The sequence below is a fragment of the Rattus norvegicus genome, chromosome 3 (assembly GCF_036323735.1).
Source record: "Rattus norvegicus strain BN/NHsdMcwi chromosome 3, GRCr8, whole genome shotgun sequence".
In the NCBI taxonomy this organism is placed as follows: domain Eukaryota; kingdom Metazoa; phylum Chordata; class Mammalia; order Rodentia; family Muridae; genus Rattus; species Rattus norvegicus.
This window is the reverse complement of record NC_086021.1, coordinates 179,461,476-179,483,192: the sequence shown is the minus strand read 5'-3', so window position 1 is coordinate 179,483,192 and position 21,717 is coordinate 179,461,476. Positions and strand designations below refer to the sequence as shown.

Sequence of the window (21,717 nt, the reverse complement as noted above, 5' to 3'; positions counted from 1 at the left end):
CGTTTCTTTCTCTCCTTTGATGCCTTCAACTTCCACACAAGCCTTTCACTCTTAGAATCAACTATGGGGTGTCAGGGTTGGGAGTCGGACGGAAGGGTGGGAGTATGGATAAGCAATTTGTCTGTACTCCGTTTTACATGCCCGGTCTCCTTTCTTTAATGGGATCCGATGCCCTCTTCTGATGTGTCTGAAGACAGCTACAGGGTGCTCATATAAATGAAAATAGATAAATCATTAAAATAAAATAGAAATTAATTTTTGTATATAACTCAGAGTAGGTTTTTGCCTTTTTATTATTTCTGAGAACTGCGTGCATCTATAAAACGAAATGTGATCACATATACCTCTCCTAATTCCCTCCCTCTCTCCTCCAACGGCCCCTTCGGACTTCATGCATTTTTTTCGATAACCCTCCTAATTGTGCGACTCATATGGTATGTAGCTGTCCACTGAGCATGGGAAAACAGCGACGGACACACTTCCTCCAGAAAGAGTGCCTCTGCGTCCCCCAGCAGCTCCCCACCAATGGCTCTTCAGTATGGTGTGGGGCTGGGAGCCATCCACTGTATCGATGCTGGAATTTTGCCTCCTGTGATCTTGCATAGGTCCTATGCAGGTAGCCCTAAGTGCTGTGAGCTCATGAGTACGACGACCCTGGCATTCCCACCCTCTCTTCCACGATGTCCCCTGAGCTTTGGTGCAGGCACAGTCAATGTAGATGGCTTTGTTTAGGGCTGAGCGCTCACTTCCTTATTCTCTGAACTTTGAAGCAATTCCTCTCTCCATGTCTGCTGCCTGCTGTGTGAACGAGCTGCTCTGGCTGAGGTAGGAGAGCATCCCAGGTCTGTGGGTATAAACATAAGCATTTCGAAGGCAATTCAACCACATGACTGTCTTAGTCACTGTTGCAGGGTTCTGAAGAGACACCATGGCCAAGGCAACTGTTGTAAAAGAACGCGTTTAATCGGGGCTGGCCCACAGTTTCAGAGCTTCAGTCCATCGTCATCAGCGTGGCAGCCTGCAGGCGGACACGATGGTGGAGGAGGAGCTAAGAGGTCTGCATCCTGGTCTGCAGAAACGCTGGGCTTGGCGTGGGCTTTTGAAACCCCGAAGCCCATCCCCAGTAACACATTCCTTCAACAGATCCACACCCCCTAATCTTTCTAGTTCTTCTTAAGTAGTGCCACTCCCTGGGGACTAAGTACTCAAATATATGAACCTGTGTGGCTCATTCTTATTCAAACCGACACAATATCCACTTATCGGAATAAACTGGCAGATCACTGGGTCTATGATCTTCTCAACCGAAGGTTTTAAGAGTAGAGTGTAGTAACAGATTCGAAATCGGCTTCTGTTGAGCAGACTCCAAATCCAGTCAGAAATCAGTCAGCTACCCCCATAACAGTTGTACCACTGTTGGACTCATGCATACATCTTCCTTGGCAAGTTGAAATGTTAGCACACATGTGCCACTGGAACTAGCACTAATTCATCTCAGATTAGTGTCTCTCCCGGCGGCTCTCTGCGGACTCTCTGGTTCCAGCCACCCTGTAAAATCAGGACTCAACAAACTGTAACCCAACAATCAGATTTACATGTTAAATTCTCAATCCACAATACATTCACACAATAAACTCACAACCAATTGATAAGGATACAAACCACCCACCTAGATAAGATATAGTTTGCCCATCTAGACAGCCCAAAATCCTGTCTATATCCATCCCTTAAGAATAGTCATAACAACCTGTAAATGGGCAGAGAGAAATCTTAACACTGCCGCCATGTTCTCTCCTCTTCTTCCTCTTCTTCCTCCTCCTCCTCCTCCTCCCCCCCCCCCCTCTGGCCCCCTCTGCCTCTCCAAAACTTTTCTCCCGCCCATCCTTCCTTCTCGTCCAATGACAGGCCTCGTTCTATCCTGTACCTGCCTTCCCCTGCTTAAACGACACCAACCTACAGAAGCTCATAGCGTGGAGAGAACTGGTTGGGATCTGGAAGTATTTCTTTAAAAACCTTTCTGTGGACGTAATGTTTGAGAAATCCGTAATAGATGATGGTGTTATCAGAAAAGCTCACGGTCAGTCTTCTCCGGCACTCTCATCTGTAGTACGGGATGGAGAAACCGCTCGCTGTAAGTGGGGGCAGGGAGATGGACCAGGGCTTACCTGGACCAACACTTCCTGGTCTTGCGGAGTACTCAGAGTCCGCTCCCAGCACCCACACCCAAAGGCTGGCAAGCGACTGTAACTTCAACTGCAGGGTGTCAACACCCTTTTCCGGACTCCGAAGGCGTCTGCATTCATGTGCACACACCCTCACAGACACATACGCATTAAGATAAGTCTTTTATTAAGTGGTGGAAATATCTTGTGTCTGCCTCTATGAGATTCCTCTAGACTTAGAAGCCGGGAATAGTTTTTTTTTTCCCTGTAAATGACCCGGAGAATAATGCATTTGAAGCACAAGTGTAGAGACTAAACAAATAGATTGTCCTTCCTCTGTCGCTATTTACGGCCACATTGTACTCTTTTTTTTTTTTTTCTTTTTTCTTTTTTTTCGGAGCTGGGGACCGAACCCAGGGCCTTGCCCTTGCTAGGCAAGCGCTCTACCACTGAGCTAAATCCCCAACCCCTGTACTCTTTTTTTTTTTTTTTTAAAGATATATTTATTTAATGCACATCTTCAGATGCACCAGAAGAAGGCTACAGATGCTTGCGAGCCACCGTGTGGTTGCTGGGATTTGAACTCAGGACCTCTGGAAGAGCAGTCCGTGCTCGTAACCACTGAGCCATCTCTCCAGCCCCACGTCGCACGTTTTTATTTAATTCTGATAAAGTGAACCCCCAGCTCTGGCGACAGCATTGATACGGCACAATCCCCCCTGCGTCCATCGAGGTCAAATTCAACACCGCGGTACTTCCTGTATTCACAGAGTAAACCTGCGGTCGTGGAAATCCCGTTTACGTAGTGTGGAGATCCTCTGTAAAGCTCCTCTGTGGGGGTGTGACGACTGCGGGCGGGCGTGGGGAACTTGAGCTCCTGCATGAAGCGCAGTAAGAACTTAAGCCCTGATTAGACAGTGCCGCCCCGGGGAAATGAAAGCAAACAGCGTGAAGCAGCAGGGCCGCTGAAACTGTAAAAAGCCCTCGACCTTTGATCGCGAGGAAGCCCTCAGACTGCCTGGTGCACAGCACCTGAGAGTGTTTATTAGAAGAGCCTGTCGCCTACAGGTGCCGCGGGTCCCCTGCCCTCTGGCAAGCTTGACAGTGAACTCTGGGTTTGTTTGGTATTGGAACAATGAGATTTTGTGCAGGGCTCAAAGGCTGCATTTACTGGGTTCAAATCCAATAAAATAAATCCTTGGGGTGTTTTCACCGAGAGAACCCTGGTCATGGCAAAGATCACATGTGCTGACACCGCACCCCACACACCAAGCCTTGATACAGAGCAGACAAGCCAGCCGCTGAGAATCAACACTGTTCCTGCCACTGAGAAAATACTGCTCCGCTTTTCTTCATCCCCAGATTTGTGGCTTTACGGACCCGAAGCACTTAGCTCCCGTCCCTAGTCTGTTCTGCCTCCTTTTCACCCCTCACAAAAGAAGGTCAAAGAACGTCTGCTTTCTTGTCGTCTGTTTGAACGTTGTGTGTATAAGTATGAACATGGTCCTGTGTGGAACATGTTCCTGTGGGTTCATACACATGTGTATGTATAGAAGTGTTCAGAGGTCAGAGGACATCAGGAACTGTCCACTTTGGATGTTGTTGTTTTGTTTTGTTTCGTTTTTTAAGATTTATAGCTGGGTGCCGTGGTGCACTCCTTTTAGACCCAGCACTCCAGAAGCAGAAGGTGGATCTAGATGAGTTCGAGGCCAGCCTGGCCTACAAAGCGAGTTCCAGGACAGCCATGGCTGCATGCATGGAAGAACCCTGTCTCGAAAAGCTTTTAAATGTTTTTTATTATTATTTTCCTAATTATTCATGTGTGTCTATGAGTGGGGTGTGTCCACACGTGTGCAGGCACCTCTGGGAGATGGAGTAGCACGTGTTTACCACACATTAGTGCTAGGAACTAAACTTGGGTCTCCAACCAGAGCAGCTAAAGGCTTTTGATGACTGAGCCACATGCCTTGTTATGGTTTGGGGGAAGGGTGATCGTTTATTATTTGGTTAGTTTCTTTTTAGACAGAGTCTTTCAATGTAGTCCTGACTGTCTTGGAACTGGCTGTGTAGACCAAGCTGGCCTCCAGCTGGAAGACATTCTCCTGCCTGGGATTAAAGGTGTGGCCACCACTGCCCAACCCAGAGCTCCTAAATAAATGAGGCAGCTGGCACAAGCCCTCGGAACACTCCCTTGCCTCTGCCCTCTCAGCTCTGGGATTATAGACGCAGGTCACCAAACCTGGCTTTTTACATGGGTTCTCGGGAATCAAACTCAGGACTTCACATTTGTGCATCAAGCAGTTTACCCACGGAGCCATCTCCCCAGCCCATGCTGAGTTTCCGAAACTTGTTTCCAACTTATCTTTTTTTTTTTTTTTTTTTTTTTTTTGGTTTTTTTTTTTCGGAGCTGGGGACCGAACCCAGGGCCTTGTGCTTCCTAGGTAAGCGCTCTACCACTGAGCTAAATCCCCAGCCCCCCAACTTATCTTAGTGACTCAAAAATAAAAGAGTAGCCATTGGCTTCCCAGTCGGTCCGTGAGCAGCGATTCACTTAGATGAAGTATTTGGGGAGACGACATCTAAGGCAATCAGGAGAAATCTGTCCCGCTCGCTTGTATGTTAGGCTTTGAAAATGGGGTGTGGTCGGAGTTCTCCGATAACCTTGAAGAACCACTCTGGTTATTATCCCCTGGCCGGTGCCTGTAAAGGTCAAAGCTTGGAATAACCAATCCTGCTCGCTACGTGTGGTCAACATATGTGACTTGAAAACGCGTTGGGAGGAAAGCTAAATGAGATCTACCCACCGGGTCTGCCCCAGTCCACACACTCCGATATATGTCCCCTTTCAAACGTTCTCATGACACGTGGGTCTACAAAAGCCTGCAGATGTAAGATCTGCCCCATTCTCAGAACAAAACCAGTAAAGAAAACCCCAAAGAACTCAGCAACCGACTTTCCACCTCCAAGGTGGTGCCAGCGTTTCATCCAGAAAGACGGAAGTCCTTGTAGCCCAACGGAAAGGGACGGGAGATTCTGAGGCAGATCAGCGGGCAGAAAGCTGATCCCAGCCACTGGTTTTGGTTATTTCCAGCTGTAGAAACGGGCAGCTGGGCAGATCTCCCAGGTCCTATTTGGTAAAAAGAAGAGTGTTATTTCCACTCCAAAGCCAAGGCTGTCTCTACGTGAGTGGGTGGACCCGGGAATGTTGGCCCTCCCTAACAACAGAAAGGTTTCTGCTGGGATCCTGTTCCCAGACTGTAAACACTGAGACTCCTCTCCAAACACATAATAAAAATCAACTCCCCTCCCCTTTTTTTTCCTGTGCTGTGTGTATGATTCAAATCTGAATCCTGATAAATATCAGCGTGGAGTCTCCAACTTCATAAACGCTGGAATTTTCCAGAATGCACACAAAAGCTTCTGGTGAGAATGTAGGGTCCCTAGAGATGTTTTCAGGCTTCTACAATGTATGTGTCTCCTGTAGCAATGTTTTTTTGTTTTGTTTGTTTTTGGTTTTGTTTTGAGACAGAGTCTCCTGTAGCCCTGGCTTGCCTTGGATTTACTTCAAAGCTGAGGGTAGACTTGAACTTCTGAGCCTCCTGCCTGTACCTCCCAAGTCCTGGCAGGACAGTAGGGCCTACCACTCCTGAGGTTCTGGGGACTGAGCTCAGGGCCTCTGCCTGCTAAGTAAGCATTCTAACAGGTGATTCTTAGCCCCCCTGCAGCAAGGTTTAGAACTAAAACAAGACAGTAAAAACCTATCCAAGGAAGCAATGACAATAATGTCTGTCCCCCACCCCACCCCACCCCCCAAAAAGCCTGTCTCTACAACTAGAAACTTGGTATCTGTAACTGGAAACACCAAAGAGAGGCTTTAGTCCATTACAAATCTAATCAGAATCAAAGCGTGTTTACTACTAGAGGCGAAAACAGAAATTTTCCCTCAACTGCCTTAGATCAAAAGGCCAATTTTCTCCTGCTTGCTTAGGAAGGAACCTGGCCTGGAAGTCTCTCTTCAGACAGGAGTCATTAAGCCTCTGCATCTGACACCGGATTAGGTCATTTGTTTCTGGGCTGCCTTCCGCCCTTCTCCTACAACTGGGCTCCACAATTTGCTCAGACGTTTTTCCGGCTTTTCTGATGTGTTGAGACAAAGACCAGGCGCTTAAATCTCACTGATTTAACTGGTTAGGGTGTTAGCAAGATGGGACGGAGCCACAGAATTGAGAACAGACTGGATGCACTTCACTGGGACATAGTTTCCGCCCCCTCGAGGAAACGGTTCTTTTGGTAGTAGGAACCACTGAACTGTAAATAAGTCCTACCTTACCCTCTGGGTTTTTGGTTTGTTTTGTTTTTTGTTTTTTTTTTTTCAACACCGGGAACACAAGAGATTGGTAATAAACCAGGTGAACAAAACTTACCTTTCAGAACGGTGTAGAAAATAAAAAAGGGTCCCTTTTACCATAACCTTGCTATCTCTGTGTTAACCAACAAAGGAAAAGGAAGCGGGGAGGGGGGGAAGGGAAGAGAAGTAAGTCACCGATTCTAAAAAGAAACCACTCAAATGAGCGAGCCTCTTAGTCAAATACTTGAAGAGCGAGTTTAAATAATGCCCCGACTCCCTGGCATTTTGGAGTTTCGCAGGCATCATTAATTGGTCTGACATCATTAATGGTCTTTAAGATTGGAGACAACCAGGACGGAAGAGATCAAATAACCGGAGAAAGATCACGCACCTAGCACAGGGTGGAGCCCACCCCGACTTGGCGTTCCTTTCTGTTTACAATACTCGACGGGAAGTGGGCTTCTCAGTTCCTCAGGATCTGGGACTGTGTCCATGGACAACTCACAGGCTCACAAATATGTCTGGGTTTGGTTTTTTTTTATTTTATGGATATTTTATTTTATTAATTTTTTTTATTTTATGGGTATGAGTGTTTGCCTAAACCGCTGTACATCATGCGCGTGCAGTGCCTGGGGAGACCAGAAGAGGGCGTCAGATCCTCGGAACCAGAATTAAATGGATAGTCGTGAGGAGGCCTGTCTGTGGGTAGGGTACTGGGATCAGAATTTGGGTTCTCTCCAAGGGCAGCCAGTGCTTTTAACCACTGAGTTGTCCCTCTAGTCCCATTTTTTTAAAGAATTATTTATTTATTTATTTATATTTATTTATTTAATATGAGTACACTGTGGCTGTCTTCAGATCCACCAAAGAGCGCATCATCCCATTACAGATGGCTGTGAGCCACCATGTGGTTGCTGGGAATTGAACTCAGGACCTCTGGAAGAGCAGTCAGTGCTCTTAACCGCTGAGCCATCTCTCCAGCCCTCTACCCCCAATTGTTACCCATTTTTATGAGGCCTCCTCTAGAATTATTTTGAAAGAAATGTCAACAACCTCAATGACGTTCAGCCATTGCTGACGTTGACAGTAAGGCTCTGCCTATAGAGCGCTTGCCTAGGAAGCGCAAGGCCCTGGGTTCGGTCCCCAGCTCCAAAAAAAGAACCAAAAAAAAAAAAAAAAAAAAAAAGGCTCTGCCTGTAAGACTACGTCCACCCCTCAGGGCTCAGAACGTCAACAGTGGGGGAGCCATTGGCCTGCCCAGTCTTCATTCCCATGGGCAACTACTTCCTAAATTTGAGAGCTAGATGACTCTCAGTGTTCCAAATGTTGGCGGTTAGCGATGGGATTAGTGGCAAAGGTGATGGGACTTTTAAAGAGTTGGCCTAAAGAGATCTTTAGGTTACTGGGACATGTCCAAGGCTGGCAACAGAGTCAAGGGAGGCTGTTCAACCTTCTCTTCTTCACAGGCCAGCAACCGACCTCACCAGGGAATTCTGTAGCCCAGAACACCCATGCCTGGGGTGATCCTGTGAATTCCATAGGAGAAAGTTAGGTGATCCTATGGGGGTTACCCTCAGTTGACCCTCCTTTGACCTTTGAACCAAGATGATGCACAGGTCCCAAGGTCCAAGAGTCTCTTCCCCAGGACTCTCTGCTAGAGACACTTAGGAAAGATGTGCGTTTCTCTGAGATCAATGGCTGACCAGGCTGGAAAAGGTAGGGAGGAGCAAGAGAAATGAAAAGGAGTCGGGGAAACACAGGACTCTTTGTTGGTGTTTTTATTTCATTTTCGATAGACACGTAAGTGCACATATTTAGGAGCCATGACGTGATGTTCCCACAAGGGGGACGAGTCGCCCCAGGTCAGAGGCTTTTGAGATAGTGTGCCTACAAATCCCATCCCTGTAGGAAGATTTGTTTTACGAGTTTTACATAAGCTGGTTTGAACTGGCCTTCTGCGGTTTTTCAAGCAAGGGTCTTGGCTAGTGTGGGAGCTAATCTGTGAAAATTATTCTTATAAGAATGCTAAGGCCGGTGAGAGGGCTTGGCGAGTAAAATGAGTAAAAGTACTCGCGGCTACGCTTGAGAGCCCGAGTTCAATTCCCAGTGGCAGAAGAAGAGAACCAACCACATTGCCCTCTGAGTTCCATGCTCATATCATAGCAGGCAGACAGACAGATACACACACACACACACACACACACACACACCATGTACACGCATATCCTACATATCACACACACACATATAAACACATCACACATCATGCACACACACACACCAGGTACACGCATATCCTACATATCACACACATACAAACACATCACACATCATGCACACACACACACACTCCATGTACACACATATCCTACATACCACACACACACAGACACACACACATACCATGTACACGCATATCCCACTATCCTACATACCACACACACAGACACACACACACACGCCATGTACACGCATATCCTACATACCACACACACATATAAACACATCACATATCATGCACACATACACACACACCATGTACACGCATATCCTACATATCACACACACATATAAACACATCACACATGCACACACACACACTCACACACACACACACACACACACACACACACACTGAATAAATGAATTAATGAATTATAGTGCAGCTCATTGATAATAAAAAACACAGACCGAACATGGCGCAGCTAGTTCAGCAGTCAGGAGCACTCGTTGCTCTTCTGGTAGACAGGAGATTCCATCCCCAGTGCCCACACAGCAACTCATGACCATCTGTGATTCCAGTCCCAGGGTCTCCCATGTCCTCTTCTGGCCTCTGGGACATGAGTAACACATTTGGCACATACATGAAGACAAAACAGTCATACACATAAAAAAACTAAAAATAAAAATAAATATATTTTTAAGCAGCAGAAGGAAGAAAAAAGAAAGAAAGAAAAGAAGGAAGAAGAGAAAGAAAAAGAAAGACAGACAGACAGGCAGACAGAAAGATATAGGTTTCTCAGTGTTTTGCAAAGGAGTAAGAGACTGCAGTCATCAGTTACTGGTCACTACTCTGACCTACATAAAGAGCCAGGCCAGTGACGCTGTTTTGAAATCCCAGGACTTGGGAAACGAAGAACGGAGACCCCTCAGAGCTCACTGGCAGCCAGCCTGGCTGAGTTGGTGACCAACAGTATCATGGATCCCATTTTACTGATGGAGGGCTCATAGCCCAGCAAAGGGCTCAGTGGTACAGCTGATGGTCATGTGTCCTTCCTCCTATGTGTCCTTCTGGGGGGAGATCGTGCGTGCGTGTGTTGTGTGTGTGTGTGTGTGGGGTGCCTCTGCCGGGGCGGAGGTCAGAGAAAATATGTCAGAAAGATTCCCTTCGAGCAGGGCTTCTCCTGAACCTGGAGCGTGTTTGTCTGCTAGGTCTGTGGCTGGCAAGCCGCAGTGAGCCTGTCTCTGTCTCCTGCCCCAGTGCCAGGGTTTAGGTCCACACCACCACACCTGGGTGCACAGGTTCAAACCTCAGGTCCATTTGCATATGCAGTAAGTGAGAGATCTGAGCTGTCTCCCCAGCCACGTGTCATGGATTCTCTTCTAAAATTTTTATGTCTTTATTTACTTAAGGCAAGTTTGTTCCATGTGTCTCTTGCTAACCTGAAACTCGGAGTAGACCAGACTGGCCTGGATCTCACAGAAGCTCTCCAGCCTTTGCCTCCTGAGTACGGGTGTGAAAGATGTGCACCACCAAAACCTGCTTCCTAATTCTTGACCACAGTGGTCTTGGCCTTCAGTCACCTTGGCGTTGGGCCTCTTTGCCTTGATTCGTTTCTATGGCAACCTCTTGTCTCCATCTACTTCCAGGTGTATTTGTGTCGACAGATGCTCGCCTGCACTGGGCCCCGGGGGTGCAGCCCTGTGGGTTCCAACAGCATCTACACTTCCATTAAAATTGAAAGGAACCCAGGAGGGGTTGAAGGGCTGATAGAACCAGCTACGAATCCTCTGATCCGCTATGTGAACTTGGGTCATTACTGGTATCTGAGTCTATTCCTCAGGCTGTTAAATGTGTGTGCACCTTCCTAGGAGGGCCGCAGGGCATCAGGTGCGAAGACCCTAGTGTGGAGAATTACCTCACAAATACCGTCTATCGCCTTTATTCTCCATAAAAACCAAATCCTCCCAGAAAAGCCTGGTAAGAGCTTCCTTTAAAACCGCAAGTGTTCACAGCCATGAATTTCCAGCGGTGGAAGCAGGTGGAGGCCCTGAAGCAGGGCCAGTGTTTGACAGCTCTGACCAGAGTGACCATACTGGTGGCCATAGGGTGGGAGAGATTTCTACAGTGGTTGGCTAACGGCTACTTCCCCTAAGCCCACCAAACCTTCTCAGGCCACTGGGGCTGCCTTGGCCTCTCTGTGGAACCATCTGGAGCCTCCCAGGAATCAGCAGATGCAGGGTTAACCAGAGGCTCGGCAGAGGACCCCTGCTGCTTTCTGATCCCCCCCACCTCCTACCCCAGTTCAGCCACCCCGACCCCTGCTGGCTCTCACTACCAGAAGGAACTACCCTTATCTATCTGCAGGAACTACCTTTATCTATCTGCATGGGTTTGTTTCCTTGCTTTTTGTTTGTTTAATGACCCAAATCTGGAGGTCCCCGATGCTCCACAATAGGACATTGTTGAATAAATTCTGGAAGTCCTTTCTGTGGTATAGCACAGAGCCTTATAAAGAATGAGTCAGCCTAAGATGTCGGCTTGAAAGGCAGCCAGAGTGGATCACTCCACAACCAAGAGAGTCACCAAGGCCTGGATGTGCTGTAACTCTCATCTGTGTAAAAGCTAATCGAACAGACACTTATGAGTGGAGATATCTATGTCAAACAAGATCACATGCACAGCTTTCGATCTATGTCATGTACGATTGTTTAGAAAAACTAAACGTTAGCAACAACAACAAAAAACTATCTAAATAAAGAGTAGATGGGTTATTTCTGCCTATATGTGGAGTCATTAGCCATTGTGACACCCTGTACTAGAAGCTTGGTACTCCGGTGGTAGCAGAAAGAAGCTGTCTGGTTTTGGACTCCAGGACAGAGGACTGAGGTACAAAATTTACATACCAAAGCAGGCCTGCCTCCAGGCTCTCCCAGCATCCCTCAGTCCCTACCTGGGATACCCTGCCCCCAACTTGAAGATCCCAGCCCAGGAGCTGGACCACCCTTACCCCAGAGGCTCTTCCCTATATAATCCAGACATTTTGCCGGCCCCCTTCTCTTCTCTCTCTGCAAGTGCTCTCTCTCTCTCTCTCTCTCTCTCTCTCTCTCTCTCTCTCTCTCTCTCTCTCTTTCCCTACTCTATTGCCCCCATTCCCTTTCCCCTTGGTGACTTACCTGACCTTGGCCCTTGGGGCCAGTGAACTCGCCCACCGAAGAGCAGCTTCTCAATAAACTTGCCTTTAGTGTATAATCTAATCTAGTTTGAGTTGTTTCATTTCATCATCAGCGGCGGGAGGCTGTGAAGGGTGGACAGAGCCTAACGGAGCCCATCAGTGTGCTCCCCTCAGAAGGGGCTGTGAGACACCAGCCTCTCTGTGGCTTCCACTGGGCAACCGGACCTCTTCTCTATACTGTGCTTGCGCCACAAAAACGACCCAACTGGGGCCCATCCAGTGTTGGTTCCGTGCTCTTGGAATTTCAAAACCGTGAGCCAAACAAACTCCTTTTCTTTATAGCAGTAGCCTGCCTTGGGAATTAGTGGTTTGAATAGGTATGGCCCCCATACACCACTGTGTTTAATGCTTGGTCCATAGGGAGTGGCAGTATTGGGAGGTGTGGCCTTGTCAGAGTGGGTGTGGCCTTGTTGGAGGAAGTGCGTCACTGTGGGGGCGGGCTTTGAGGTCTCCTGAGCTCAAGCTACAGTTTCCTTCTGCTGCCTTTGGATCAAGCTACAGTTTCCTTCTGCTGCCTTTGGATCAGGATGTGGAGTTCCCAGCTCCTCCAGCGCCATACCTGCCTGCACACTGCCATGTTTCCTGCCATGACCATAATGGGCTGAACCTCTGAATCTGAAAGCCTGCCCCCAAATTAAATGTTTTCCTTTGTAAGAGTTGCCTTGGTCATGGTGTCTCTTCACAGCAATAAAACCCTGAGACAGTATTTCATAACAATAGAAAAAAAGCAAACCAATAAGCCGTACCCCCTAGGAAATCCACTCATATCTAAATCCTCACAAGAAACGAAAGCAGAGAAGGGTTTGTGGGTCGGTGGAACAGCAGCATGACTGAGAACTGTCAGAAGGCGGAAACCACCCAGCGCCCATGACGGATGAACAGTGAGACAGAACGAAAAAGTTGTCTGTGCACGGAAGAGATAACAAGGTTAAAATCAGAAAACACTGCATCAACTGGGCAAAGCCCGGTCAAAGGCCCAGATATTGTGTTGTTACATTTACGTAGAACTCTAGAATTGGCCCATGAACAGAGGGAGGAAGGGTGGATGATGGGACTGGGGCTGAGTGAGTTTGCAGTCTGGTTTCTTTTTTTTTTTTTTTTTTTTTGGAGCTGGGGACCGAACCCAGGACCTTGCGCTTGCTAGGCAAGCAGTCTACCGCTGAGCTAAATCCCCAACCCCTGCAGTCTGTTTTATTATAGACCCAGAACTGCCTACCTAGGTTTCCTAGGAGTGGTACCGCCCACAGTGGGCTGGACCATCCGGCATCAATCATTAACCAAGGAAATGCCCCACAGGAGGTAATCCTTCAATTAAAGTTTCTTCTTCCCAGATGACTCTAGCTCATGTCAGGTTGACAAAGAAAATAACAAAGGTCATCCCGTGGCTGCACAGAGAGTTTGAGGCCAGCCCAGACTACACAACAGCCTGTCCGAACAAGCCAATCAATCAATGGGATGAATAATCGATACCCACCAAAACAAGGTTAACTTGAAAACACAACCTCAATCGGACAAAGCCAGGCTGAAGGCCCAATTCCTGTATTATGACATTTATGTAGAATGTCCTAGATTGACCGATGTACAAAAGAAGAAATTAGGTAAGCACCCCCTGAAGGCGAGGAAACACGGAGACAAGGAGAAAGAGGTAGCGTCTGAAGGTTTGGGGTTTCTCTTTAGGGTGATACGATGGTCTAAGATTGACTGTGGTGTTAGTTTATGTAATTGTGAGTAAGCTGGAAACCAGAATGGTTTACTGTGTGGGCATGGGTTGGTAAGGCGTAGGTTACATCTCTGTAAAGTATTTAAAGACACAAGCAGAGGCTGAGCCGTCATATGACCGAATAGGGCGGGGGGGTGGGGGTGGGGGGTGAATGTGTATGTGTGTGTGTGTGTGTGTGTGTGTGTGTGTGTGTGTGTGTGTGTGTTGGGGGAATCTGCTTTTTCAGTCCTTAGGGTCCAGAGAGATCTGTGTAAAGTTGCAGCCTCTCAGTCAGGACCTGGGGAAGTAGAGAGAATGGTTTGTGGACAGTTGGAAGACACAGTGAAAACCAAAGTCAGGAGTATGTGGGGCCCAGAGAACCAGCAGGAAGCTCTGCCACCGGGGCAGGAGCCGGAGGGAAATGATGGGAGATGCTCTCATGACGTCCTTGACCTCACAGTCTGGTGACCAGGACACATGAAGGCTCAGACACACAGCAGCCTTGTGGAGAATATACAGTGTGGAGTGGACTCTCACCCTCAAAGTACCGAAGAAGCGGAGGCAGGGGGATGACAAGGTTGAGGCCTAACTTGTCTATTTTTTACCCTGTCTCATAAAAACAAAACAAAGACCATGCTGGAGAGATGGCTCAGTGGTTAAGAGCACAGGGGCTGCTCTGCTGGACGACCTACGTTCTTTCTCTTCCCAAATCTACAGGACAGCTCACAACTGCCTGCAACTCCAGGCCCAAGGGAGCTGATTCTCCTTCTTAAGAAAAAGCCAGCTAAGCCTGGTGGCACAGGCCTTTAATCACAGGACTCAGGAGGCAGAGGCAGGTGGATCTCTGAGTTTAAGGCCAGCCTGGTCTACAGAGTGAGTTCCAGGACAACTAGGGCTACATTAAAAAACAAAACAAAACAAAAAAACTGCTTCAAAAAACATTTTAAGGAAAAAAAGAGATATCTCAGAAATATTACTATATTGAAAGAAGCCAGACCCCAAAATGAGCTTTTTGTCCAATTTCATTTCTTTCTCTTTTTTTAAAGATTTATTTATTTTATGTATTACAGTACACTATAACTGTCTTCAGACACACCAGAAGAGGGCGTCAGATCCCATTACAGATGGTGTGAGCCACCATGCAGTTGCTGGGACTTGAACTCAGGACCTCTGGGAGAGCAGTCAGTGCTCTTAACCACTGAGCCATCTCTCCAGCCCATCTGATTCCATTTCTAATATCCTCTAGAACATTTAAACTTAACCATGGTGGAAGGGCTCAGGAAGGGAGGGATTCTATTGGGAGAGGCAGGGGATTTACTGCTGTGCTGAAATGTTCTATGACAATGGGCCAGTGGTTATACAAATTTAGACTTTTGTTGAAACTCATAAAACTTATTATGACCTTTGCAGTTTGTTATATGCAAATTGAACCCCAATTAATTATAATAATAGCATAATAAAGTTGGGCCCCCAGAGGCCTTCTTAGGAAGGTTTGTGGGAAGCCCAGTCTCCCTGCAAGCTTGAGATTCAGTGAGACTCGGGTGGAAGGGACTCCTGGGACTGGGGCCTGGAGCCCTCAGAAAGCTTGGAAGCATTAGGTATGTCCCCACCTGACCTTATTATTACAGAAAGCAAGGGACTCCAATGACACCCACGAGGGAGCTGCAAGGAACATCCCCAGCTGGTCCACATGTAAGCGTCTCACCCTGCAGAGCTGCAGGTCTTGGCTTTGCTGAGTCTGGCTTTCTTCTCCTGGGACGCTGGGGGTGGAGGGGGAAGCATAACACTTCCCTGAGTCAGCAGGAAGAAGAGGAGGTCCACGGGGACCTTCTGGGGAAGTCAGACCCCACACAGGAAGCTGTGAATCAGAATGCTGGCATTAGGCCACTCAGAGCCTGTGAATCCCTCACGGAGAAAAATCACTCAGAGCTCAATTGTGACATGAAAGAATGGAAAGCCCTGAGGTGAAAACCTTAAGATAAGCCCTTGGATCTGGGAGAAGAAGGGGTCCATTGAGCATGGGTCTTCTGTGCTAGGTACGAGAGGGGTCATATAGACACAGAAATATATTTGACTATATATATTACAAATATCATATAGGTATATTTCTTGCCCTGGGTTAGAAGGCAGTATTTTCTCTAAAGTCAACTCAATCTGACTTTTCTCCCAGAAACCAGATGAGGAGCAGAAATCAGGGTTTGAATGAGAATGGCTCCCATAGGCTCATGTTTGAATGCTTGGTCCCCTCTTAGTGGAACTGTTTTGGGAGGATGGGGAGGTGTGGCTTGTTGGAGGAAGTGTGTCACTAGAGACGGGTTTTGGAGGACTGACATTATTCCTACCATGTTCTCAGGTCTCTCAGCTGTCCCTGTTACCCTGCCTTTGCTCTTCCCTGTGCTCTAACCCCTCTGAAACTCTGAGCCCAATTAAATTTCCTTATAAATGTCCTTGGTCGTGGTGTGTTGGCACTGTTGTTTTGTTTTGTTTTAGCTACTTTATTTGGGTTCTTTTATCTCCACCTTCCTACCTCCCTTTCAGTCCTTATCCCTTCTAACACCCCAATATCAGGTAAAAGGGAAAGAAGGGTAGAGGGAAAAGGGAGCATATACCTCTTAAACTATTTCCTGTTGACTAGGGGCACTGAGTTCCTTAAGGCAAGTCCAATGTTCATCTCCACAGGATATCTCCAACTTCTTCCTGTCTCTTTTCTCTTGACCACTAACAACAGCAAGACCAGGAACGGGAAGCAGCGGGAGGAACAGCCGTGCCTCCTTCTTCAGAACACACACACACACACACACACACACACACACACACACACAGCCTTCTCGGGGCTGTGGCGTTTATACCCTCTCCAGAGCTGCCGAGGACAGTCTGAAGGAAGCAGCCCCAGATCCCTCACCTGGGATTGAAACAAAAACACGTTTACATGACATCCCTGGGTTTTTAAAGAAACCCAGACCCTCACTGCGGTGGGCTCTTAGGTAGCAACGAAGACAACGAAGTTGGTATGCAGCTAAGGAAAATGTTTCAGTGGCTAAAGTGCTTGTGTGGAAGCTGCGGGGAGCCCAGTCAGCCTTGTGAATGCGTAAGGACCAGGCGAAGTCTTCGGTAAGTGTGTGTTATCCACAGGGACCCAGTGGCCCAGACTCATGGGAGTTGGCAAAGCCTTCCTCTGGCCCCTGTTCAAATGCTGACAGTGTATTGAAAACATGGCCTAAGCCCCTCCTCAGACATTTACAGCCTGAAACTGCCCCTCTATACAGAGCTCCCCAACTGACCCCTTCTCCTCATGGTGTGCATGTGAAGGCCCTGAGGAGGTGTGAGGGTCCCACTGCTACTTAGTTGGTGCTGCCCCGTCAGAGCCAGCTTGGCCCACCAGGACACAGCATTTCTGTCCTTTCTTCATCCAGTCATCGGCCAAGTCAGCTTTCGAGGACCGAGTGTTGCTGAGTGTGTCAAGGATCTGAGTTCAGATCCCCAGGAGACCAGGAGGGCACAGTGGAGCCTTCCCACTGTGGGGAAAGGCTGAGACAGGGGATTCCCCAGAGCAAACTGGTTAGCAAGAATAGCCATGGAGATGAGGTGTGCACCTGACTGAGTGATCCTGCTTCACTGAACAAGGAGGAAGAGCCACATAGAATCACCAGTCAGCCTCTCTACAAGCACATGCACCCTCAGGCATGCACACCCACCTCATGCATGCTCCCAAACTTGCAGACACTCATACACGCACATGCATATCACACACACACACATACACACACACATCATACACACACATGCATGCACACACATGCATGCATGATACACACATTCATCACACACATGTATTACACACATGCATCACACACATGTATCATACATCCACATGCATCATACACACACATGCATGGTACACACATACATCACACATATGCATACATGATACATACATACATCACACACATGTATCACACATGCATCATACATACACACATATGCATGATACACACATGCATCACACAATGTATCATACACACACATGCATGACATACACACATAGAAATTTTTTTAAAAAGGCAAAAGAAGTTTGGGCATTTTGATTTCCTCCACAGACTCCAATCTGTGAGGCCGAGTTGCTTACTAGATTACACAGATGAGAGGCTCACGAGTCCTGCCTGCTCCCTCTCTTCAGTCTGGGACGACTCAAGTTCAAAGTTCAAGTTTAAGAGGACAGTGATGGGGTTGGGGATTTAGCTCAGTGGTAGAGCGCTTGCCTAGCAAGCGCAAGGCCCTGGGTTCGGCCCCCAGCTCCGAAAAAAAAAAAAAAAAAGAAAGAAAGAAAAGAAGAGAAAAGAAAAGAAAAGAAAAGAAAAGAAAAGAAAAGAAAGGAGGACAGTGAGTTCCAGAGAGTACTTTCTTTCTCCCGAGACACCTTGAACCGCTACATAGCCACAGGTGAGCTGGAACTCCTGCAGGCCCTGCCCCCACCTCCCAAGTGCTGGGATTGCAGGTGTAAGTGCTTGGTTTCTGTGGTGCTGAGGATGAAGCCCAGGGCTTCCCACCTGCCTTCGTTTACATTTATGGTGACATTTCAAATAATTACGTATTATTTGTTTGTTTGTTTGTTTAGCCAGGATCTCACTATGTAGCCCTGGCTAGCCCTGAAACTCACAGCGAGCTGCACGTTCACGCCTCTGTATCCTCCCCCTGAGTGCTGAGGTTAAAAGCACGAGCCAGAGCCACCAGGGTTGGGGATTTAGTTCAGTGGTAGAGCGCTTGCCTAGGAAGCGCAAGGCCCTGGGTTCAATCCCCAGCTCTGAAAAAAAGAACCAAAAAAAAAAAAAAAAAAAAAAAGCAGGAGCCACCAAGCCCAGCCAAGGTCAAACCGTATTAAGGTCTAAACTTTAGACTGTAAGGTCATCTGTGTGATTCACCAGAAAAGGCGGCTCCTGCCAAACTTGACTACCGAGTTTGATCCACAGAACCCACAGAGTTAAAGGAGAGAACTGACCACTATGAGTTGTCCTCTGACCGACACACACACACACACACACACACACACACACACACACACACACACATTAAATAACCAAGGAGTTTGGGGTTTTCTTGAGACACTTTGATGATAACAGACTAAGGAGGGACTTGAATTCCTCATCCTCCTGCCTCTACTTCCCAAGTGCTGGGATTATAGTCATGACCCACTATGCCCACCATAATTTATTTTTTAAAAATTTATTTATCTATTTTATGTGAGGACACTGTCGCTCTCTTCAGACACACCAGAAGAGGGCATCCGATCCCATTATAGATGGTTGTGAGCCACCATGTGGTTGCTGGGATTTGAACTCAGGACCTCTGGAAGAGCAGTCAGTGCTCTTAATCACTGAGCCATCTCTCCAGCCCCATAATTTTTTAAATTACATTAATTGTAAATAAATTCTACTTTGTTAACCAAAACATAGAAACATTTTCTTTCCTAATATATTACCTTAGAATTCTTTCTCATAAGAAAGAAAACCATACCACAGCTGGATAGAAAGAAAGAAGGAAAGAGAGAAAGAAAGAAAGAAAGAAAGAAAGAAAGAAAGAAAGAAAGAAGAGAGAGAAAGAAAGAAAGATAGATAGGATAGAATGATAGATAGATAGATAGATAGATAGATAGATAGATAGATAGATAGGGTGGGTAGATAGATAAGATAGATAGATAGATAGATAGATAGATAGATAGATAGATAGGGTGGGTAGATAGATAAGATAGATAGATAGAGTGGATGGATAGAATGATAGATAGATAGAGTGGATAGATAGAATGATAGATAGATAGATAGATAGATGGATAGATAGAGTGGATAGATAGATAGATGGATAGATAGAGTGGATAGATTGAATGATAGATAAACAGGCAGATAACCCGAAGCTTTATCCTTTCCTTAAAGATTTTCAAGTCCTGGCCAGGCATAGTGGCTCACAACTTTAATTCCAGCACTCAGAGGCAGAGGCAGACAGATCTCTGTGAGTTAGAGGCTAGCCTGGTCTACATAGTGAGTTCCAGGACACCCAGAGCTACATAGTGAGATCCTTAAAAACTTTTCAAACACTGGTTAAGGACACAGGCTCCGGGGCTGGAGGGATGGCTCAGTGGTTAGGAGCACTGACTGCTCTTCCAGAGGTCCTGAGTTCAATTCCCAGCAACCACATGGTGGCTCACAACCATCTGTAATGAGATCAGATGCCCTCTTCTGGTGTCTCTGAAGACAGTGACAGTGTAGTCACATAAAATAAATAAATCTTTAAAAAAAAAAAAAAAAAAAGGACACAGGCTCCACTCCCAGCGCCCACACGGCAGCTCACAGGGGATTTGATGCCCTCTTCTGGCTTCTTCTGGTTCTCCATTCATGTGCTTCACACACAAACTGCAGGCCAAACACCAGACACAGAAAACTAAATGTTAGAGTCAATTAAAGATGTTCAAGGACTACAGGAACAAATCTATGAGGACAGTAAAAACCTCGACACCTTACCTTTGCTCCTCTGTTGGGTGACGAGGATGGAGGTAGAGCAAATGAACCCCACGTCTCTCCACTTAGCTTAATATTACGCCGGGAAACACAGCGATTGCGCGTGGAAACTCCTCACAGCACAAGGTGTGGAGTGAGGACTTTGCCGCTGAGGATGCATGAGTAACCGGTGTTCTGGAAGACAAAGGGGAAAGGAGGCAGAGAACGTAAACGGGCTTGGACTAGGACGAACCCCATGATAGATGCTGGGGCTCAGCTCGGGGAGCACTTGTCTACCCTGCTCGAGACCCTGGGATCCATTCCTAGCTCCACATAAAACAGGCATGGGAGTGCTTGCCTGAAATCCCAGCACTTAGGAGGCGGAGGCAGGGGGACCAGAATTTGAAGGGCGTTGTCCTTGGATACATATAAACTTCAGGGCCATCCTGGGCTACCTACATAAGACCTTATCTAAACAATAACAACAGCAAAAGGAATGTCTTGTTACTTGGGATGGTAGCCCTCAGGGAGGTAAAAGCGGCAGAATTAGGAGTTCAAGGCCTGCTCCAGCTATAGAGTTTGTAAGAGTGTGTGTTTGTGCGTGTGTGCGTGTGTGTGTGTGTGAGTCTGTGTGTGTCTGTGTGTGTCTCTGTATGTGTCTCTCTCTGTGTGTGTCTCTGTGTGTCTGTGTGTGTGTGTCTGTGTGTGTCTCTGTGTGTTTCTGTGTGTGTGTGTCTGTGTGTCTCTCTGTGTTTGTCTGTGTGTGTGTCTGTGTTTGTGCCTCTCTCTGTGTGTATCTGTGTGTGTGTCTGTGTATGTCTGTGTGTGTCTGTGTGAGTCTGTTTGTGTGAGTCTGTGTGTGTTTCTGTGTGTGTGAGTCTGTGTGTGTGTCTGTGTGTGTCTGTGTGTGTCTGTATAAGTCTGTTTGTGTGTGTCTGTGTGTGTCTCTGTGTGTTTCTGTGTGTGTGTGTCTGTGTCTCTCTGTGTTTATGTCTGTGTGTGTGTCTGTGTTTGTGCCTCTCTCTGTGTGTGTCTGTGTGTGTGTCTCTGTGTGTCTGTGTGTGTCTGTGTGAGTCTGTTTGTGTGAGTCTGTTATGTGTCTGTGTGTGTGAGTCTGTGTGTGTGAGTCTGTGTGTGTGTCTCTGTGTGTCTGTATGAGTCTGTTTGTGTGAGTCTGTTATGTGTCTGTGTGTGTGAGTCTGTGTGTGTGAGTCTGTGTGTGTGTCTGTGTGGGTGTCTGTGTGTGTGTGTGTGTGAGAGAGAGAGAGAGAGAGAGAGAGAGAGAGAGAGAGAGGTGACTATAGACACTCACTAAGGCTAAAGGCATTGATCCACTAGAGCTAGACCCCTCTCTAGTGCTCCCTCTTACGCAAAGAATTTGAGGCCATCTTGGACCACGTGAGATTCTGTCTCGATAAGCAAACAAATATAAAATGCACAGGAAGCACGCTCGCCTCTGACCTGACTTCCCAGACTCAAACACAGCAGCACAGAGCTTTGCCGCAAGCACCACTCCCCACACACTGAGGCCTCGGAAACGGACAATACAGGCGGTGGCCTTGGCCTT

At 47.2% G+C, this 21,717-nt stretch overlaps 1 long non-coding RNA gene across 3 annotated transcripts in view; it reads right to left on the bottom strand.

The window, feature by feature from the left end:
- Nucleotides 1-9,151: 9,151 nt before the first annotated feature.
- The window catches only part of LOC120101473 (uncharacterized), a 13,267-nt gene continuing 701 nt past the window's right edge, over nt 9,152-21,717 (bottom strand). The window contains exons 1-3 of one of the 3 annotated variants that reach the window (XR_005502024.2): nt 21,612-21,717; nt 20,175-20,345; nt 9,152-20,066 (exon numbers count right to left, since the gene is read on the bottom strand). The exon at nt 21,612-21,717 is cut by the window's right edge and continues 701 nt beyond it. This is a non-coding gene — a long non-coding RNA (uncharacterized LOC120101473). Of the gene's footprint in view, nt 20,067-20,174 lie in introns of all 3 variants that reach the window. The other 2 variants (XR_010065499.1, XR_010065500.1) reach the window with 2 other exon arrangements.